A 6,000-nucleotide genomic window follows, 5' to 3' on the forward strand; every position below is an offset into this window, starting at 1 on the left:
TGTAGAATAATGAATGCGAATGTGTATGTGAAATGATGTGACGTCGATATGAGTGAATGGATGAGGTGTGATGACATGTGAATTGGGATGTGAATAAATGATATGTGATGTGAATGAATCTGAGGTGATGAGATGGAAAATGATATGATTGGATGACAATGAGCACATATGAATGGAATGTGGAATAAGTAATGTGGACTGATGGGATAATGTGGAAAGACGAGAGTTCATTATAGAAAGACTGATGGGATAATGTGGAAAGACGAGAGTTCATTATAGAAACTGTATTTGTGACCTGTTTGTAAATGACTGTTTTATGTCAAGAATGCTGGGGAAGCATTTTGACCGTCTTGTGATTAAGGTCGTGGAGACCTAACTGATAAAGTTGCAACAGCTAAGACGGAGAGTCAACGGAGGACGTCTCGTGTAGCATGGTCGACCGAGGTCTTGACCAGCCTCGGTTCGATTTAAATGGTGAGCTTCCGGTACGGTGGATGAGGGACCAAGGAAGCGGCCTATGAGTGAAGCGCTAGGTGACCTGCGAAGGATCCTAGAGGGTGCTGACCATAGGGTGCTCGGGCTCTGGGTCATCGAAGATACCCACACATGCGTCATGGAAGATGTTGAATCAAGGAGTAAGAGTTGTTTTCTGAAACTGGGCATGGATCTAGTTGATTAACCTTGCTGGTCCTCAAAACGGATGAGTCCATGACTCTTTTATATGGATCTGTTGGTTGATGATCTTCCACGGAGATTCCATTTTGTTATGTGAATATATTACCGGTTACTATGAGCTAGGAACTATCGAAAAGGCCCCTGTGTGAACAGGTGGTGAGCGTTCTGGTTGCCAATGATGCAAAAAGTACACCGATGAAGGAATGATTGGAAATAAGAGATTTTGAGGATTGCGATAAGTGACACAATGGTTTCATTAAAGGATTGTTTTAAGGATAGCTGATGCTGAGAAAAAGGCAATTTCATATTGGGTGTATAAGTGGTGTGACTAGTTTTATGTTTTGCATGAACATCCAGCTAGGGGGGCAACTCTTTTCCCTGGTACCCGGACAAAACCTAACCAAATTCCTAATTGGATCCCATCACTACAGTGGTTGGGCGGTTGGCTAACCCATGGGACTGGATGGGGTTAGACTGGATGGGGTTAGACTGGACTGACGGATCCGTAAATAGAGACTCAATTTCTATTTAGTTCGATAGATGAAGTAAATTCCGGACAAAAATTATTCTATGGAAAAGAATCAACAGCTGTGCCTCTCAATGAGGAAATAATCGTTGGTCTTTATGATCCAAGTACAATCTTTTTCCGTGATCTGACTATGGGACTTACGGCTTCGGTCAGATGAGCTCAGTTAGTTAAGGCTTTTGATTACGTTAGGGAAAAGTTATCCTGGTGGAGTCCCCCGTGCTTTCCGAGCAAAGGAAGTTTTTTCGGGTTCAGTTTTGGAAAAACCGATAGATTAGTCTCTTGTCTAGATATCCGTGGGCGTGGCCCCGAGTATGAGACCATGCCCCGTGTGCAAGAAGTGCTACTTCCGCTGCTAGCACCCCTGAATTGTTGCGCGATGGAGACTGGGATCTTACAGTTGGTGTCTTTTTTAGTCTCTGCTTCAGACTCCTCACCACTATTGGTGCTTGAGCTTGAGTCATCCCATGTGGACTCAAGTTCACTCTATAACCAATCCCCCCAATATTAGAAGGTATAGCATGAACCATTCATAGGGGGCACAACCTTAGGGAGCTCCTTACCATCAGGTGTAACCCATGTAGATCCTCTAGATCCCATCTAATAAATTATGGCTAGCACATGTATCCGATTTAGATCATCTTTAGACTCAATAGCTTGTTTTTTAGTAGCTTTATAGGGCAGGTCCTTCCCTACATTGGTCTCTTCTCTACAAGTATAGCAATATTACAAAGGGTTCGAATGGATTGTAGTATCTCATCTTTGATCGAATAGTCCTCTACTCCCATTAGATGTACGTGACAGTTCACGATGTCTACTTTAAGGATTGAGTTATCAAATTGTAGGTAGATATGGTTTTCGGGCCAATCACATGGACCATTTTAACTTCATGGATAAATGATCTTCCTAAGATCATTTCATAAGAATCAGGTCGCTTGGAAAAGTCCATCATAATGAAGGTATGCCTCACCCGAAGTTTCAACACCTTAATCTTAAGGTTGCATAACATTCCAATTAGTTTGGTAACAGTATCATCTTCCATTTTAACCACAATGTCTAAGACTTCAAGCCTGGGTTTTGGCCATTTTTCCCAACATTTTTTGGTGATTATATTGACTTTTGCACCACCATCAAAAGGACTCCTATTACTGTGATTCCCTTGGTGGTGGACTGGTAGTAATGTGTTGGATTAATCACCTTCAAAGTATTGACCCAATTTATTCAATTGAATTTTGAACATTGATTGGACCAGGTAGGAATACCATCTTATGGATGGAACTGGAGCCAAGGTAGCAGAAGGGAAAAAAGAAAACTCAAACATGCGATTATTGAAGATGATGCCATCTTTCTAGAGCACACAAAACCCCACATCTTTATAGCTGACATGGCAAGAAAGAGGGGGCCAAATACCTAATGGAAGGACAATTGAGGTACAGTTCAAGAGGGCCGATGAGAAGACTTGGCTAGGACATGGTTCAGTTTAGTAGTCAGAGGAGAGCATATGAGCCAAGGTACAACCAAGACTGGTCTAGGACATGCTTCAATTACCGGTCGGAGGAGAGTATACAAGCCAAAGACTGGTCTAGGACATGCTTCAATTAGCAATCGGAGGAGAGTATACAAGCCAAAGTACAACCAAAAAAAGACCATTCATTTGTATTCGAGGGCACTTTAGCTCATCCTGACCTAAAAGAAGCAGGGTGGGACCAACCATGAGTTGTCTGGACAGCACACTTTGGAGATGGAGACACAGTTCAGAGACATAAATTTTTCAGAATATGCAAGTAGGAAGAAATGGGTTTCACATACTGATGTAGCATCCATCGTGATCATCAGGTGTTGGCAGGGCCGATAAGCCCATCTGGCCACACTACCAAAGTTCCTTCTTTCAGAACAGACTCATCATGAGTCGGGTCTTCTTGTTCTATAAGGAGAAAAAGTGGGATTCTCCCCGTTTGGTATGTGTGTACGCATGTATATGACAATATTAGAAAGAGAATGTCTTCAGGGTTGGCCATCTCTCTTGTACTCTATGTTGCATAAATGTCTATCTTGGTATTAACCACTATGGGGAGGCATGAATGAATGGGGAACTAGCCCACTCATAATCTTACTTAACTCCCCTCCTGTGCATGGGAAGATTAGAGCTCAACGCTCGGTGTTGGCTTATCACATTGGGCACAATAGAGATAATCAATGCCCTTTAGGAGCCGATTAGGTGGTCTAGAACCACTGAAGTGTCGGGACTTGAATGGGGACAGTGACAACTAAAGAGAGAGGGGAAGCAAGGCAAGCGCTGGCTAAAAAGAGAGGGGAAAGAGGGAAGACAAGGCTTGCTCTTAGAAGAGAGAGAGAGAGAGAGAGAGAGAGAGAGAGAGAGAGAGGGGGGGGGAGGCAAGGCAAGCATTGGCTAAAGAGAGAGGGGAGGCAAGGCAGGTGTTGGCTAAAGAAAGAGGGGAGGCAAGGTTTGATTTTAGAAAAGAGAGGGGAGAGAGAGAGGGGCATTGCTTTTAGAAAATATAGGGGAGAGAGAGAGGGGCATTTCTTTTAGAAAATATCTATTCTGCTACTAGCGGGCTAGCAGCCTCAGAGGAATTGGCCATCTGAATCAACTTTTCCATGCTTGGACCAGCACCATGGCACTTTCCTTCATTGAAAGCATGTTTCTTGGCATTCTGTGACATTACACTGTCGAGAGATTAGACATGCTTGCATCATATAGGCTAACGGTACCCTTGAAGCCTTTCCCTACTATAACCAACTTGCATGTTTTGTCTCTACAAGATTTGTTGTAGGCATGTATGCCAAACTTGTGTCATCCAACTCCTAACATCATGTAAACCAATAGTAAGTGTTGTTAATAAAAATGTAACATTAGATTCTTAATATAGAAGTATTTATCAAAAAATTAAAAAAGAGACAAATACTTACTCTAACCAAATGCTTATGCCAATGGAGATATCTCCAACCAAATGCTTATGCCAGTAGGGATATCTCACAAACCACCAACTAAGCCAGCAATCCATCAATGGAAAATTTCGATCTGCCTCCTTGCCATTTATCCACCATGACCGAATGTATCTATATTGAGAAAGTGCATCATCCTTGGTCAATGCACAATGCCACATTCGACAAAGACATTTGTGTTTATCTTGGAAATTCTTAACCACATATTGCACATTGTGAATATACAAACTTTGTTCGCAATGGGATAAACAAGACTATTCTCTCCCTTTCATAATGTCATGAGGACCATCATTGTACACTATGCGCATAGCTTGCCAGTTAGTACTAGCCTCATCTCCCATGAATCCCAAAAAATCTGGTCTTCCTCCACCTTTATGCCCCACCATGTCATTAAGCATTTCCCAAAATAACACTTGAGCATCTGTGTCCTCCTCCTTTATCTCACATGCTGCAAGGGTCATGAGCTCTTGTAAACTACACAATATATATGAAATATCATAGCTTGGGAGAACCTAAATTCCTTTGAGGACGTGGATGCAGTTTACCTTTCGAAGATTAAGATCGGGAACGATAGGAATATGGCATACTTATGGGTACATCAATATCAAGACGAGGAGGAGCTCCTCCATACTAAGGAGCTTACTGGTGCAATAAAATTGAGGGAAGTTTAATTGTGATGCCATTTAATAATCAGTAGGGTTAAACCACAATTCATACTTATGGGTACATCAATATCAAGACGAGGAGGAGCTCCTCCATACTAAGGAGCTTACTGGTGCAATAAAATTGAGGGAAGTTTAATTGTGATGCCATTTAATAATCAGTAGGGTTAAACCACAATTCATAATTATAATGCATACTTTTTATTATAGTCATCTTCTACATTTTTGGGTTTTCAATTTCTCCTACATCATGCCTTAGAGAGAGAGAGAGAGAGAGAGAGAGCATGTGTGCGCGCGCATGTGTGTGTGTGAGAAAGAAGACTACAAATTTTTTTGAGAAAATGATAATTGAACAATAGTTGTAAATCATGCGCCTCTCTCTCTCTCTCTCTCTCTCTCTCTCTCGTAATGTAACAAACTAAAGTTGTGGGTAGAAATAGACAATATAAATAAGAAGATGGAGGGAGAGAGAGAGAGTGTGAGCAAGTGAGTGCAAAAAAAGGGAAAACAAAAGAAGATGGAGAGAGAGAGTGAGTGATTGGTAGGGTAAGAGAATGGAGAGTAAATAAGATGACACAGAGAATAGAGTGATAGTGGGAGATAGAGAGACAATGAAAGAGAGAGTGGGAATATCGGGAGAATGGAGAGTAAATAAGATGACACAGAGAATAGAGTGATAATGGGAGATAGAAAGACAATGAAAGAGAGAGTGGGAATATCGAGAGCATGGAGAGTAAATAAGATGACACAGAGAATGGAGTGATAGTGGGAGATAGAGAGACAATGAAAGAGAGAGTGGGAGACATAGAATGAAAGAGAGAGAGAGAGAGAGAGAGAGAGAGAATATCGAGAGAGAGTGAGAGATAGAGAGTGGGAGGGAGGGAATAAAGAGACAAAGAGTGAAAGAGAGGGTGGGAGGAAGGGAACAGAGAGATAGGAAGTGAAAGAGAGGGTGGGAGGGAGGGACCAAAGATAGAGAGTGAAAGAGATAGGGAATAGAGAGAGGGTGGGAGAGAGGGAACAGAGAGATAAAGAGTGAAAGAGAGGGAATAAAGAGAGAGAGAGAGAGAGAGAGAGAGGGACAAGTATGAGAGAGGCGGGGGGAGAGAGAGAGGAGAGATAGAAGGGGAGGAGCTAGGCGGTGATGGAGAGGAGGAGCTGTGGGCAGAG

Source organism: Cibotium barometz, chromosome 24 (genome assembly GCF_041138505.1).
Source record: "Cibotium barometz isolate CiBa-2024 chromosome 24, ASM4113850v1, whole genome shotgun sequence".
NCBI lineage: Eukaryota > Viridiplantae > Streptophyta > Polypodiopsida > Cyatheales > Cibotiaceae > Cibotium > Cibotium barometz.